Raw genomic sequence first — 17,616 nt, 5'->3', positions numbered from 1 at the left:
GGAGCAACCAGGTGTTAAAGCCCTACCATTGTGCCAGGTAGTTTACATATGTTACCTCTAATCCTTATAATCACCCACGTAAGTATTGCTACGTCATTCTCATTTTATTGATGAGTAAAGAAGTTCAAACAGTCAGTATCTTGCCCAGAGATACAGAGCTGGTAAGTGGTAGATGGGGAATTTAAACCCAAACCTGCCTGTTTCTAAATGTTTATTTTTTGCTTCCCCAATACGTGGCCATCTAGACACGCAGATGCAGTATATTAAGAATCCAGAAATCATTCCTGAGTTTTCCTGGGGGCTGAGATGGGTCTTTTCGAAGGTCCATCTACATATTCTAAGCCTATCCCACTGCTTCACATGGAATGAACCTCAACCCAATTCAGAAGAATGAGAGGCTCATATCTGTGTGAGTATCTCCTAGTGTGAAAAATATTTCTTCACTTCCTCCAGTAATAAGAGACTATCTTACTTCGCTACCTTGTACAGTTTTCTTTCAAAAGAGCATCTTGAAATTACAGTGTGCAAGGCACTATAAACACATGTAAAATGTCTTATTGGAGGCTGGGTGCAGTGGCTCACACCTGTAATCCCAGCACTTTGGGAAGCCGAGGCAGGTGAGTCATGAGGTCAGGAGATCGAGACCATCCTGGCTAACATGGTGAAACCCTGTCTCTACTAAAAATACAAAAAAATTAGCTGGGCGTGGTGGCAGGTGCCTGCAGTCCCAGCTACTCGGGAGGCTGAGGCAGGAGAATGGCGTGAACCCGGGAGGCAGAGCTTGCAGTGAGCTGAGATTGTACCACTATACTCCAGCCTGGGTGACAGAGTGAGACTCCATCTCAAAAAAAAAAAAAAAAGATGTCTTATTGGAATGAAGTAATTTTTTAAGTAGACCAAGAAAAGAAAATGGGGAGAGTGGGAAAATAATAATTCTTGATGTAGAAAATAATGACTGTTTTGTGGGTGACTGAGCACTCTGTGGCTAACACAGGATAAGTCAAAGGCCTCTCCTTCATCCTCTGCCATTGTTTCAAGACACACAAATTCTCTTGAATTTGGAACCTGCAGTGCTAAAGAAACACATAGCTCTCATTTATAGAAAATTCATACCGCAGCACATTTTCGATTATCTGTACCCCTGCAGAGTTGCATTAAAAAAGTTAACACCTTAGCATGGAAATTTTACCCAAGAGTTTCAAAACCATGACCTTACTCTACAGGCACTCCTACTTTCAAAATTGGATAAAGAGGAAGCAGTCAGGGATAAGAGAGAGGGAACTGGTTATGGAGGGAGACGGGCTTTGTTCACACCCTTCATATTCCAACTACTAGCTATGTGCTCTTGGGCAAACTATTGAACGTCTCTGAACCTCAAATTATTATCAGTAAAATGGGGGTTATAATAGGTACCTTTTCTAAGGGTTAAATAAAATATGTCAAGTAACTATCAATATCTGATATATAATGGGACCTAAAATAAGGTTAGTTATTTTTACCCAAAGCCTGAGGAGCAGATTGTAACTCACTTGTTCTGAGAGTTTGGGAAAGGTTCTCATCGAACACAAGGATAAGCTATTAAGTGACTATCCATAATTATCTTATTTATTTATTTTTTTTTTGGGACGGAGTCTCGTTCTGTCACCCAGGCTAGAGCGCAGTGGCACAATCTCAACTCACTGCAAGCTCTACCTCCTGGGTTCACGCCATTCTCCTGCCTCAGCCTCCCAAGTAGCTGGGACTACAGGCACCCACCACCACGCCTGGCTAATTTTTTGTATTTTTAGTAGAGACAGGGTTTCACTGTGTTAGCCAGGATGGTCTCGATCTCCTGACCTCGTGATCCGCCCACCTCAGCCTCCCAAAGTGCTGGGATTACAGGCATGAGCCACCACTCCTGGCCCATAATTATCTTTAATAATGTTTTTGCATAGAGTGGCGAGCACCACAGGTGAATATTTCCCACGCGTGATTTTATTAATTGCATGCACTCCAGTAGAACATATTTCCAGTGGGGCATCTCCACAACTGGATGGACATAGGAAACCTGGTTCACAACATTCAGGCTAACTCAGTGAAAAGAACTACACAATAATTTGTCACATTTCTTCCACAACGATGATGGTGTGAGATATCTTCCCGAAAACTTCTGAGAAGGGGGTCAGCTCTGAAATATCTAAAGTTTTGTTTTGGATTTTTCTGTTTGTCTGTTTTTAGTTTTCCATAAAAAGCAAAGCTGAGGGCTCTTAAAATTTTTCAAGATGGGGGTGCGGCTGTATTCTCTAGCACTGGTTTGCAGGGGTTAATAAGAAACTATGTGGCTTCAAGTAATCTATGCACACAGTAGATGGAAGAAAATAATCCCTTTCCCCTAAAAAACAGGTTATTTGAATTCAAATAAATCAGTATGGAGTACTTGACACCACAGGGTTTGACCATCTCCGTGGCTGTAAATGAAAAGAAGGACTTTTCAAAGAATTTGAATCAGGTACAAAATAAAAGATGCCAGTTGTTTATAGAAGCTGGCAATTAAGAAAATGTATGAGGGTAAACAGAAGAAAGTAACTTCCTGACAACTTCTTTGGACCTTAATTCTTTGGCATTTACTTGATATCTTTGTCAGAGCCAGGCAGGGAGCCAGCATAACTTCTGCAGACTTCTCATCACCCAGAAGACAGGTGCAGCATGAATTACTTGGATGTTGCAGTCTGACAGAAACAACCAGAATCCAAAGCTTCCTAAAGTAAAAAGAAAAAAAACCCTATTCTTGAAACCAATGGCCTGGAAGGTCAAGTTTGGTTCAAAAAATAACAACCTCAGAGCACAAGATTTTACACTTAAACAAAAGGGGGGAAAAAACAAATATTAATATAAAGTTTTTAGTCAGTCCCTGCTGAGTAATATATACTAAGGGTTTCATTTCATTAAAATCATCAAACCTTTACTGCATGCACATGTGATAAGCGCTGTGCTGGACCCTGAAATGCAAAATGTTATCCAGCAGATGTCTAATGATGGGAGATCCTCTCTTCACACATTAGTAGCACAAGTTATAACCCAGGCATATTCTTTGTCACTGAAGGGCTTAAAGTGTATGTCTTTATATGTGACTTGTGTGTGTAGGTATTGAGAGAGTAAGACAGGTAAATATTAAACAAACATAATACAAATTTATAAATGCTAGAGGCATTTATAACATATATAATACATAATATATTATCTAAATCTGTCGGGGATCACTTATATAATAAATATTTTAGGTACTAATGGCATAATAAGAGCTATGAAAATACAAAGAATGAATTAAGAAAAACTTCATATAGGAGGTACATTTTAACTGCACTTAGAAAGGTATGTACAATTATGCCAGTTGAAATAGTGGGAGAGAAGGTTTTGCTCAGACATCTTTGTGTACATGTATATAAATCAATGATGATAATGATGCCTTCTCTAGACCTATAGTTACAATCATCACCAAATTAATATTTCTTATAAAACAAGTGATAATTAATATTGGGCCATAATGTATTCAATGAAATATAAACAACAAAGGCAAGCATGCATCAAATCCTAGGCACATCAGATTACAATTATTGTTGTCTAGGTATTTCAATAGATCAATGCAGTAGAAATGTTTTCAAAATTAAGTTTGATGATCAAAATTTTGTCCTGTGTAAATTTTCCAAGATTAATTCCTTTCGCCTATTCACTCATTTCTGCATTTATTTAAAACATCTTTATTAAACACCTATAGTGAGGTAGCATTAGATCATAAACTCCTTGAGGATGCATTATGTACTCATTAAATATTTGTAGATGACTTGCAGATGAGAGCTCACATCTAGTCTGTGACGCAGTCGGTTCAGTAACCTCTGCCATAGAGATGTGAACAGTATTTGGGGGCTAAAGCGGATCCTACTAGGCTTTCTAGCATTTATTACCAAAACTGGTGTGAATGTACAGTGAAATGATTTCCATATGCAGCAAATACTACATGCACCTCTTTAGTTGTATGAATATTCATTAATATTAATTATGTATACCATTTACTGGGCACTTACAATGTGATAGTTATGGTGCTTAGTACTTAGCATACTTCATTCTCACAATAATTCCATAAAGTAGGAATTATTAGCCTCTTTTACAGATGAAGAAAATGAGGCCTAGAAACCTTAGGTAACTTACTCAAGGTAACATACCTAGTGAAAACAGGAACTAGATTATGAACAAGATCTTACTGCCTACAAAACCTATGCTCTTATACCCAAGTCATCTTATTTGGCACTTTTGATTATAAGCACTCGAGAATAGAGGCCACTTAGAAGGCTAATGTGTGTTGATACTAAAAAGGACCTTGGAGATGCATAGAAGAAGAAACCCCCTTCATAGAAGAAGAAACAGGCTGGTTCTGATACCTTGATTACCAAAGGCTTATTTTGTCGCTAGTGCAAAGGGCACATGCATTCTAGCGTGTTTGTGTCATAGTTAAATGGATTCAGAATGAATGCTAGTGCTTCCCAGTCTAATACAGAGATGCAAGTAGATAAAATTTGTGTGAGAAATTGAAATCTAAGGGGAAGACTGTAGCTTCTTGACTTTCATTTTATTTCATTTTTCTCTATTGCATCCATTATAGTTTGGATATTTGTCTCCTCCGCATCTCATGTTGAAATTTGATACCCAATGTTGGAGGTGGGGGCTGGTGGGATGTGTTTGGAGCATTGGGGTGGATCGCTCATGCACTGCTTGGTGCCTTCCTTTTAGTAATTAGTGAGTTCTCATTCTTAGTTCTTGCTAGAACTGGTTATTGAAAAGAGCTTGGCATACCTCCCTCAACCCCCGCCCTGTCTTGCTCACTCTGGCTTTCTCTCTCTCTCCCTCTCTCTCTATATATACATGTGTGTGTATATATATATATCTCACACACACAGACACACAACCTCCAGCCCTCACCAGAAGCAGATGCTCCTGTCATGCTTCTTGTACAGCCTGCAGAACCATGAGCCAAATAAAAAATTTTTTCTTTATAAATAATTCAGCCTCAAGTATTCCCTTATAATAACACAAAGACAGTGCCACAGTGCCTTATTTCTGAGTAAATATGATTTCTTATTTTTTTTTTCTAAAGCAACAAAATGAATAAAATGTGAATTTTTACAAATGACATATAGGGTTTTCTTTGATTTCTCCTCCAATGATTCAGGTGTAAAGCTTCCAAGTACTTAAGCTATATAAGCTTTGAATCGGGGCCATTTTTCTTTGCAGGTTTTGTTCTTTGTTTTCTTCCTGGATCTCGAGTACTGCCATGCACTCAAAAGTTCCACAAACCTTAGAGTTCTTAAATATGACCATTAAGGATTCTCTGATGAAAGGAACATACCACTAATTCCCTAGTAACAGTTTCTTTATAGAGTGTCACCAAGTACAAATATCCCATTTTCAAAAAGGTGGTAATAGACCATTAAAGTGAACTGTGATACTCAGCAGAAAACATTTGTTTTTATATAATAGGACCAACTCAGCATCCTACAGAATAAAGCCCCATGAGGTAGATATTAGTAGTGAAGGAGAAAGGCTGTGTAATTAATAGGATGGAGAGAAATTCATGTATTAAATAAACCCAAATGTTTGATTTCGGTGTGTTGATGAATTAGGTGCTAATGCATAAAGCTACTCATAGTGGCTATGATTTGTGTGTTTTGTAATATATTTTTAAACAGGAAAATCAAGGTACTGCATTTTCAAAGGGGAAGTTATGCAAAAATGTATTTTGTGTAACTCTTTATTTGATAGGTTTGCTGTCTACTGGAACTGGCCTGCAGCAAAATAGTGAGGTGGCCAGATCTTGTCTTTGGCCCATTTTGTGCTTTGATTCCTCTGAGACTGCCTGTGGCATGGCCCTGAAGGCATGCTTTATGCCTGCAATCCTAGTTCTAAGGAAGGATTCCAGGGAAAATCACAGAGCCACATCAATTCTGCCCTTCCATAAACATATCTCCAAACTCAGACCTGCTCTTAAAGCTGCTCAGAAATCTGAGAGATGACTCTAGGAAGTTCCCTTGTCTAATGTTCCTTCAGAAACTATTCCAAATTCCACCACCTTCTTTGAGTCCATAATACAATCTCTCTCCTTCAGAGAGTAAACACAAGGTACCAAGAAAGAACCCTTTCAGCTTCCAGTTGATGTGTACTCTAGTAGCCTCTATTCCAAAACTAATGTACCCCATGAGCTGAAAATTGCATCTATTCATTCCATCTCCTCAGAAATATACCTCTTTCCTCTATTTTAACTTTTTCCTCTGAAGCTGCTCCAAAAGTCTGCCTACATTTGTTTAATCCATTCTTTACCTTTCATTCTTTCTTTCTTCCACTACAATTGAACTCTCCTCCCTCATTATTCCACTGAAACCACCCATGTGGAAGTCACCAATGACTTCCTAATTACCAAATGAAAAGAACCTTCTCTCTCTTTTGTTGTAGGTATTGGAGATGTGGGAGTTTTGGCCTGAGACTAGACATTTTCATTACTGAATTGAGTCTATTATGGAGAAATTGGACATCTTAATTACTGAATTGAGATCATTATTTACAGTTAAAAGGCTCATAAAAGCCTGAGCCAACTGGAGTAGTCACACAAAGCCAAGAATAGTGAGAAGGTAGGAGAATCTTGTTTATTTTGTTTACACTGATGAAGCGACAGACACATAGGGATTAAGAAACTTCCCAATATCCTATATCAGGTAAGTAGCAGATCTTGACTTTGAAGCCAGAGAGCTATGCTCCTTCTTGCTTAGCCTCTCATTAAACTGCTATTCATAGTCTCTTATGTTGTTACTTTTTCAACAATATGCTTCAGAGGCTCTCCCAATAAGTATATACTGATCGCAGTATTTAAGAGCTGAACTATAGTTTATTGTGTTAATATGCTATAATGGATTTTACCATAACAGAAAAGTTACAATAAACTTTCATATATATATATATATATATATATATACAAATATAATTTTTGTGCACTTGTTGAAGTACCATTTGCATGGTAAAATTTCTGGAAATGGATTTGCTAAGTCTCAAGGACCTGTGCTTTTTAAAAAGTGATGGATACTATCCAAATGCCCTCCAGAGACACTGTACCTTTTTTTTTCTGAAAGCAAACACTATCTTACTTGACCTTTCTGAGCTATTTGACTTGGTTGACTCCTTCCTTCATCAGTGTATTCATTTTCATGATACCGTTACCTTCCAGTTGATATCTAACTCTGCCTGATCTTTCTCCATCTTCTTTAGAGCATCCTCTCCCTTCATCTCACCTTTAAACACTGGGTATTCTCAGGCTCACTCCTTTCCTTTTCATCTATAAGTTCTTCCCAAGTGATTTCATCATACTTATTGTTCCAACTATAAGAGTTAAACTGCACTCCATATCGTCTTAGAAAATCTTAGCCTTTTCCTGTTACGTAGTATTTGTGTACTTTTGGACCAATTAATTATGTTAATGGAGGAGAACTCAGTGATACCCTTGATACTAAGATGTTCAGATCCAGATCCAGAAAACTTTTCAGAGTTCACAGGAAGACGCTATGTGTCTTGAGACAAATAAAAATAGAAGCTTTCAAAGCCATGAAGAGAGCAAAGGTCACTCCTCTTCTGTCTCCCGGTGAATTTCATACTACTTGAGATGGTCACAGGTTGTTGGAATCCAAAATCAGGTGAAGCTGTTGGTATTGGAAAACAGACTATGGCTTTTGAATTATTATGTTGATATGATGTCATTTATAACTAATGAGGCATTGGGAAATGTTTTAATGGGAAAAGGGATTTTTGTGACTTGTATAAGCTATGGGAAGATGTAACCTTGGAGACTGGACTAGTGACATCTATAACTTTGCTTCCATAACACCAGTAGGCACCATGAAAGGTGAAAACTCTGTAATCCAGTTCAGCATCAAACTTTTTCATATATTCTAAGACCCCAAGAGTCATGAGTACCAATATACAGATTTTAATGCCAGTAATAATAAAGTGGTCAGAATTATTGGAAGGTGGAAGAGGTACATTGGGAGATGAAGAATATCTCTGTAAATATATGAGTAAAGACTAGATTAATATAGCAGGAGAGTTTTAGAGGGAAGAGAGGAGAAAAATAGGCTCATCTGGAAGAATGATAGCCAGATGATTATGAAAGAAGCTATAAAACCTAAGCAAGAAGCATGAAATATTTGAATGCATGAAGAATGTTCTGTGTTCCTGGAAGAGTAAATATTGTAAACGTGTCACTTCTTTCCAAAGTTTGTCATAGCTTTAATGCAAAACCAAGTTAGACATTTGTGTGTGTGCCTATGTGTGTGTGTGTGTGTGTGTTTCTTTTTCTTGAGTTTTGTAATAGTCTAATGAGAAGTAATAGTAGAGGAATGGAAGATATACAAGAGTTATTTAAGAGACAGATTTATATCAATGATTGGTTATTGATTAGGTGTATGGGCTATGGGAGGAAATTTAGGGTAATGCACACCCTTCTGTCTTGAGAGATTGGTTGGATCAGTGTGGCATTCACTGTCACAGACCAAACAGGAGCAGGATCATGTTTAAAGAAGATGGCAATTAAATCAGCTTTTGACATTTGAAATCAAACTCTTTATGGAATGTGTAAGGAAAGATTTTTTCAATAGCTTTGGGATAAGATCTAAAGTCAAGAAGACAGGTATGGGCTAAGTTTATTGATTTGGACATTAACATATAAAAATAGACATGCCAAGAAAAATAAAATTAATTATCATGTTTAGTACTTACTGAATACCAGGGACCAGGCTCAACTGCTATAGGTATTATTTCATTTAAATCTTTTAACTATTATTGTTAGACCCATTTTACAGATGAGAAAACTAAAGCTTAAGTTATTAAGTGACTCACCCAATGCACAGAGTTAGCAAGAGGAAGAACCTGGATATAAATCTAGGCACTCCAAATCTAAAGTCAGTGTGCTTCACAAGATAGTGCAGGACAATGGTGAGGTATAATAGAATCCAATATTGTAGGGTTTTTTTTTGTTTTTAGATGAAGTCTGGCTCTGTTGCCCGGGCTAGAGTGCAGTGGCATGATCTCAACTCACTGCAACCTCTGCCTCCCGGGTTCAAGTGATTCCTGCCTCAGCCTCCTGAGTAGCTGGGATTACAGGCATGCGTCATCACGCCCGGATAATTTTTGTATTTTTAGTAGAGACAGGATTTCACCATGTTGGCCAGACTGGTCTCCCACTCCTGACCTCAAGTGATCTTCCTGCCTCGGCCTCCCAAATGGCTGGGAGTACAAGCGTGAGCCACCGTACCTTGCCCAATATTAGATTTTTAATAATTAAAGTAGATATGATTCCAGACTTGACAGATGTAGAAAGAAACTCAGAGCAGTTTCAATTCTAACTGAAGGCTCTTTCAAAAAGATCTAACTTACATTAAACTGTAATGAGTTTCCTGGTAACTTCCACCCAATGCCTACCTTGAAATCCCTGCAATCAACAGAGCAAAACCAAAGTCTCCTTACATAGTTATTTGAAACCAGTAAGTCATGAGTTTCCATATTCCTGCCTCCACTAATGACTCCCCTGTTACCTCAGCATCATCTATCCTTTAGTTAGACATCGTCACTTCTTTAAATAGTCTCTTACATGATCACCTTGAACTACCCTCACTTGTGCCAGCTCCTGTTTGAGTATTTCTCTTGCACTATCATGACAGAAGCAGACACATTATGCATTCAAGAGTGATGATCCTGCTCCCTAAATTATAATTCCACCAGTATATGTTCAAGTCCTCCTAACTTATAGGATATTACAGCAAATATTTCCACCTGGATCTCAGTAAAATGTCTCCTGCTCCTCTCAGTGTCAGGCATTCTCTTGGCTGTTTCATGCAATAACAGGATGGGGCACAGTGAGGAAGAGGATGGAGGAATTAGTAGCTTATTGTCTCTTCTAGCCTTTCTTGGGAGAGGCATTTGGCATCTCCATCACTCCAGAATTCTAAGGCATTCCTACAGAAAAGATCTTTAGCCTTAGGTTACTCATGCAAACTCAGTGTTGGTTATAACTCAGCTTTTCTGTTTGTAGATGGCCAAGTGTATAAGACTGAATGTTTTCTTAATAGAATATGAAGTGGCGTCTTATAACTCTAGTACTACATTATACAGCATCCACAAGCCACACCATGAACCTGAGGACCCTCTCTTCTGAAGATCCAAAAGCTTTCTTCTCCATTGCCATCACAAGCAATTCACCCATGGAACTTCTTTGTAACCCCCATATCCTCCTTGAAGTGAAGTTTTTTGTGACCCTCACCTCATCCCATCTCTCACTGAATCTTAAAGATTATCACATTTGTCTAATTTCTTCTCACTTATTATAAACTCTGTGAGGGCAGGGGCTATGGATTACTTACCTTTAAATGCCCCACATCATCTAAAGCATAACTGGACATTCATAAATGTTTTCTTAAAGAATTGCAGTCTACCATGGATCACTTTCCTGGGGGGAGGGACTATTTTTCACCTGCTAACTATGCCAATCTTTGATCCCTACTTTCTTATCTGTAATTGGGAATAAAATAGTAGCTTCCTCACAGGATCATTAGTAGGATATAATCAAATAATGAATGGTACATAATAAATCTTGCCTATAGTCACCATTTAGTAAGTCCTGTCATTTATATCATTATTCCAACTGTATTAAAGGACGTGCTGTTCTGAATTGTAATATTTATTCACTTCTCTCTCTGGCTGGCTGGTATGTTCAATATCAGGGCCTGGATCTTACTTACTTTTGTACATGGCACAAATGTTTGTTGGATGCAAAGCTACCTCACACCAAGCCTTTGCTTCATCACATTCATTCCCTTACTTTAGTAGTGTGTGCTGGCATGAAGTTCAGAGGCAAGAGTTTGCTGACACACCTCTCTTGGGACCCCGATGTAGCTCTGGTTTCAGCAGACTTCTTACCACTCTCTTCTTCTCCATCTTTTGTCCTCAGCAGACCACCTGTCTCATTAAAGTCTGGAGCTTTGGGAAACTCACTTTTTTCTATCCTTATTTATTTAAACAGAAGCCTCCTTGAGATAAAAACGTATCTAAATGTTTTATAGCATTTCTGAATTTCTGTTTCTCTTAACTGAAGTTCCGTTTGTAATGTGTAGATAAACATTTTTTCCCTAGAAAAATGAAAATGCTGGCCAGCTGTCAATCTTTGGTAGATGAAAGGCTCTGATCTGCCCTGTGTGTTGTACCCATTATCAATAGGTTTGCAGGGTAATTTAACCATTCTATTTCCTCCCATCCCATTCCAATCTCGTTTCATTTCATATTTTACAAAAACTGGAAACATAAGCAGAACACTGACTTATAATCCAGTTACCCAATTTCTACAAAGAGTGGCAAAAGCCTCAAGAGAATGCAAACATAGTTTGACTCCATATGCTTTAATGTTGAGCAGCCTGCTTGGGGTTGTCCAATGGCACAAACAATCCTCAATCTCTTTTGAGCCAAGAGTTAAATTTTTCTGTTATCCTGAGTGATTTACTAGAGAACAGAGCAGAAAATAAATTTGATGGGCTACTGCATGCTATTTCTTAAGCAAAAAAAATACTAAGTCACAGAGAAAAGAAATATTTGGAAGAAAGGGCCCAGATTTGGAGAGATGGAGCTCACCAGAAGAAAGAACATCAGGATTGAAAGCCAGAAGATCTGGGTGTGACTCTTGTTTTTGTCTCATTCTGTGACCATGAGCAAGTCAAAATCTCTCTAAACCTGTTTATCCTCATCTGTAAAATGATGACCAAACTGTACTTTGATTTTTTTTGTTTTTTTTTTTTTTTTTTATGGAGTGGTTGTGAGAATTAGACATATGTGCAAGTGCTTGTAAATAGCAGGAAACTATGCAAATGTTACTCTTAATTTCTATCAGGGGGCCTTTTCATCCACCCATGCAAATGTTTCAGCCTGTGCTCAAGTGTTCTGAATGGCATTCTGCCAGTTCATTTCCATTCACTAAAACAATCAACATTCCAGTAGAATATTGATCTGGGCCTCAGAGTAGAAAGCAAGACTAATTTATTCATGACTTAGTAACAGAGCCAAAGAAAAGATGTGTTACCTTAGGTCAATTTTCATTATGTACAAGAAAGACAAAGGAACCATACAGACACCGTTAACAACAAACCTCATGGCAGAAAACCTCTGCATGGAAAGAAACCCAGTCCTACTAGAGAGAAAACTGTTGTTTCATATGGCATGCATCGACAGGTTGGAATCATGAGGCATTCAGTTCCAATTTATCATCAGTAGCAAAGAAACTCTTCCATGTGTATAACCAGTCCAATCTTTCTGAAGTATTCAGAAATATATCCAACATCTGTTCACTTCTCTGCAAAGACATCCATTCTATTCGCTTGAGCCAAGGAAACAAAAATCACCATATAAAACATAGATCTGCTTGCTAAAAAGGCTACTCAGTATATTAAAAATATATTAAAACAATATAATAAACTGAAATTTTAGAAAAACTTTATCATACTAAGAGTATAGCCAAGTGTAGTGGAAGAGAAATATAAGTTAAATATAGTAGCAGGGAGGAAAGAAAAATATTCTGGGCTAGATGTCAGAAATCTAATATTCAGCTCCTATGTTTGGGATCATGAAAAGTCTCTTGACTCTACTCTGTCCCATTTCCTTAATTGTGAAAGAGTATAGTTGAATTTAAACAATCTAGACCATAATGGAAACAGAGAGATCATAGTTCAAATCTCTGTCCTAGCACCCACTAAGGAAGTCACCTTAGGAAAAAATCTCTAAATAATTAGAACCCTGGTATCTTCATCTGTTAAGGGCACATAAGATTATCTCTCTCAAAAAATTGTAATAGGGAATGGAAAAAAATTCATTTAAAATACCTGGAGCATAGTAAGTATTTGAACTATTTTAATTCTCTACCCCCCAACAAGTTTATATTTCTGTTTATTGCATCAGGATCAGTTCAAACTAATAGTTTTGTTTGTAATAATTGCTATTTATTGAGCACCAACTCTGTGCCAGGTGTTATCTTTATCCCTAATCTTAACAATGATTCTTTAAGTAGTCATTATTGTCCCCATTTACCATACGACAAAACTGAAGGCCAGAAGGATTAAGAATCTTTCCAAGAATCACACAGCTAGCAAAGCCTAAAGCAGATATTAAAAACCTGATATGACTGTTTTAATGTGCTAATCCATCTCCCAACAGACCTGTAATAACAATGATAATCATAGTAATAATAAAAATAAACCTATTTTAATCTAATAGCCAAAAAGTTCACAACGGTGATCCTTTAGAGCACTGCAGCTTACTGAACTCAACTAAAAATGTGTGATATAATCAAGCAATGGCAAACAGGGGCTTTGACGGAATGACTACAGACAGAAATGCTGTAAGGAGCTGCAGAAAAGAGCAAAGAGCCATAGCCATGGCACTGGCAAGCCTGGATCCCTGCCCCTAGAGCATTCTTTTTATGAGACCAGCTCTATGGCCTACACATCGGACCAGAAGTGCTCAACCCTTTTGGCGCCATTAAACAGTTTTGTGGAAGACATTTTTTTTTCACGAACGAGAAGGGTGGGGAGACAGATTCAGGATGAAACTGTTCCACCTCAGATCATCAGGCATTAGATTCTCATAAGAAGCACACAACCTAGATCCTTCACATGCACAGTTCACAATAGGTTTCCTGCTCCTATGAGAATCTAATGCTGTTGCTAATCTGACAGGAGGTAGAGCTCAGGCAGTAATGCTCAGTCACCTACTGCTCTCATCCTGCTGTGTGGCTTAATTCTTAACAGGCTATGGGCCAGTACCATTAGACCACACTCAACTGCAGGATCTGCTTCCAATACTGCTCGTGGTCAAAATTTAATATAGTTATTTATTGTCTAGCATTGCAGGAAAGGCTAATTAACCTCCAGTAAACAGTCATTCCTTTTTCCTTAGAGGACTGCCCCACACCCTCCCCTCGACCTTTTTAGTTGGGCATATAACCATATATAATAAAGATCACATTTCTCTGCCAGAAGCATTGGTATAGCAATCTGACTTATTTCTGGGCAATGTAATTTAAGTTAACATGTGCTATGTAGGAACTATTCCAAAATGGGGAATGCAGCGGGTGGCTTATTTACTGCTGCTTCTTTCTCCCTTCTTCCTTCCTTGTTTCTTTCTATAGGATAAAATGTATACATGAGTATTTAATTTTGAACTGCCATCTTGGATGGGAGATGAACTATTTATGTTGAGGGTGATTTGAGTGACCAGATAGAAGGATCCTGGGTCACCGATGATCATGGAGCTACCAACCTTGATCAGAATCCTTCTTTCTAGGTTCATTTAAGTGAGTGATATAGATGAAATGTTTGTGCCGGGCGCGGTGGCTCACGCTTGTAATCCCAGCACTTTGGGAGGCCGAGGCGGGCGGATCACGAGGTCAGGAGATCAAGACCACGGTGAAACCCCGTCTCCACTAAAAAATACAAAAATATTAACCGGGCATGGTGGCGGGCACCTGTAGTCCCAGCTACTCGGAGAGGCTGAGGCAGGAGAATGGCGTGAACCCGGGAGGCGGAGCTTGCAGTGAGCCAAGATTGCGCCACTGCACTCCAGCCTGGGCGACAGAGGGAGACTCCGTCTCAAAAAAAAAAAAAAAAAAAAAAAAAAAAGAAATGTTTGTATCCCCGCCAAATTCGTATGTTGAAATCTAACCCCTAGTTGATGGTGTTAGAAGGTCGGGCGTTTGAGCAGTAATTAGGTCATGAGGCTGGAATTCTCATGAATGGCATTTAAGCCCTTATAAAAGAAACTGTAGAAGGCTCCTGATATGGTTTGAATGCTTGTCCCCTCTAAATCTCATGTTGAAATATGATCCCCAATGCTAAAGGTAGGGCCTGGTAGGAGGTGTTACAATCATGGAGGCAGATTCCTCATGAATGGTTTGGTGCACTCCCCATGGTAATGAGTTAGTTCTCACTCTATTAGTTCATACAAGAGTTGGTTGTTTAAGAGTTGGCACTTCCTCACCCCTCTCTTGCTCTCTCTCTGGCCATGTGACACACCCGCTCCCCTTTTGCCTTCCACCACCAGTAAAAGCTTTCTAAGCCCTCACTATAAGCCAGCACATGCTGGTGCCTTGTTTCTACAGCCTGCTGAACTATAAGCCAAGTAACCCTCTATTATTTATAAATTACCCAGCCTCAGATATTTCTTTATAGCAATGCACACTGGACTAACACAGCTCCCTAACCTCTTCCAGCATGTGAGATTACATCAAGAAGATGGCCATGTATGAATCAGGAACTGAGCCCTCACGAAACATCAAATTTGTTGGCACCTTGATCTTGGACTTCCAAGCTCCCATAACTGTGAGAAATAAATTTCTGTGGTTTATAAGCCACTTAGTCTATAGTATTCTGTTATCACAGCCTGAATAAGCTAAGACAATGAGAAAGGAACTTCTTTCTTTTTATTTCAAGTATTCTGTCACTCACAGACAAATTTAATTCTAACTGACAAAAATATCAAGTCCAACTTGGAGGTAGCCTCAATCTAATTGTATATATTCTGGGTGGAGCTTCGTATTTTTTTTTTTCAACACTTTTTAAAATTTGAAGTCCTGTCTGTCCCTGGACCCTCTCTCTAAAGTGTGGGCTCTCTATTCTGCCCCTCAATTCCCATTAGGTCTCCTATAATGCCTTTTCAAGACTCCTTTCAGCTTGCTCTAGGTCTAGACTGGAATGTCATCCTCCTAATATATCTCTTAACTACCAATAAACTTCTGGATGCAAAATCTCTTGATGTTTTCCAGATATCTAGAGATGCTAGAAGCTCTATTATCTCTTTGGGGCATGACAGTGCTTTTATGATTATCTGGAGCAAGAAACAAACAACTTACATGCAGATATCACAGATCCTAAGAATAAAAAGTGTGAAATCAAGAAAGTTACCGAATGACTACCCTTCACTCTTTTTCCCAGTTTCTCGCCTGGGAAATTATCATTTGGATATTGATTTTCAACAATGTCTCTATAAGATGCTAAACCAACTATGAGGTATGTGAGGGCCCACAGTTCATACAAGACCACCCTCCTTTCTGATATCAATTGCAAGTTTGCGGGATTCCCAAGGTTACCTTCAACTTTTATCATTCACTGGAAAGACTCACAGAACTCAATGAAAGCTGTTATACTCATGAGTATAGTTTATTAAAGGAAAAAAATAGACATTAAAATAAGCCAAAGAAAGGTGTCCATTTGGCAAGGTCCAGAACAGGTGCCAAACATGGGGCTTCTGTCTTCTACTCATGGAGTCATGAGCACATTACTCTCCTGGCATTGATGTCTGACAACATGCACAAAATATTACCAACCAGGAAAGCTCACTTGAGCCTTAGTGCTCAGAGTTTTTTAGTGGGGCTCCATCACATACTGTTCACATGGCTGAAATTTAGTCTCCAGTCCATCTGGAGACAGAATTGATACCACATGATCCAAAACCCCCATTAAAAATCACAGTGTTAGACTATCCAATGGCAAAAGCCCCAGGCAAACAAAGACATTCCTACCAGGTATCATATTCTAAGAATCCAAAGATTACCTCCCAGGAACTGAGGGTAAAGGTCAGACTTCTGTTTGGATAATGTTAAATTCTTCATTACACAGCATTCCTCTTAACTCCCAGGATCCTGGATTTGACACTGACAACTCCGGTATTTCACTGGGCACCCTGACACTTCATTTGCTCTGGCAAAACCTGTGCTGTACTACGGTTTGTGCTATTTTTGGCATCTGCATCAACATAATGGTGTGTCTTATTTCTATAACCTTCTGAGGACTGGTCTGATACCTCTTTTAAGGAAGTAAATATGATGGGCAGACCAACCTGACCCAGAGTAGAAACGCTAGAATATGAGGCAGGGCAGTAGAGTGATGCTTTTGTCCAGGCCTAAAGAAAATAACCCTCAGTTTGAACTAGACTATGATGGAACATGCTGTAAAATAAGGAAAATCTACATCCCACACCAGCCTTTGATTTACGCATTTTCATATGAAAGCCATTTCATCAGCAGTGCTGAATGTGAAGAGATATATAAATATGCATATTGACCCAAGCAGTAGGAAGTATACTGCAAATGCAGATCTCACTCCTTCTGACAAAGGCAAGGTGACTGAGTGGGCCTGTTTCTTTCTGTGACTTCCTGAATCTATGATTTAAAGGAAATTGATGCCACAAAATGTTTCATCGCATGTTATAAATAAACTCTCTGGCCTGAAGGACTCAACTTCAAGTTGTACATTTTTATAAAGAATACATTACAGTTTAATGTGGGAGTGGGAGGATCTAATTCGATTCAAGCAGTGATGATTAATTAAAGTTAGTTTGTGAAATTTTTTTATGATCTACAGATATAAAATAAAATTTTATGACTTTGTTACCATATACGCCCCCATTCTACAGGTAAAGTCACTTGCAATTTCTTCATACAGAAAAAAAATGCCAGGACACAATGCTTATTTGTAATCATGCCTTTGCAGGTAGTTTTGTTTTGTTTTGGTT

At 38.5% G+C, this 17,616-nt stretch overlaps 1 protein-coding gene across 15 annotated transcripts in view; it reads right to left on the bottom strand.

Moving 5' to 3' along the window:
• DLG2 (discs large MAGUK scaffold protein 2) overlaps nucleotides 1-17,616 on the bottom strand; it is a 2,190,999-nt gene that overhangs the window by 1,190,636 nt on the left and 982,747 nt on the right. The gene's annotated exons all lie outside the window — the stretch shown is intronic.

This window comes from Nomascus leucogenys, chromosome 15 (genome assembly GCF_006542625.1).
Source record: "Nomascus leucogenys isolate Asia chromosome 15, Asia_NLE_v1, whole genome shotgun sequence".
Taxonomy (NCBI): Eukaryota; Metazoa; Chordata; class Mammalia; order Primates; family Hylobatidae; genus Nomascus; species Nomascus leucogenys.
This window is presented reverse-complemented; position numbering and strand designations above follow the sequence as displayed.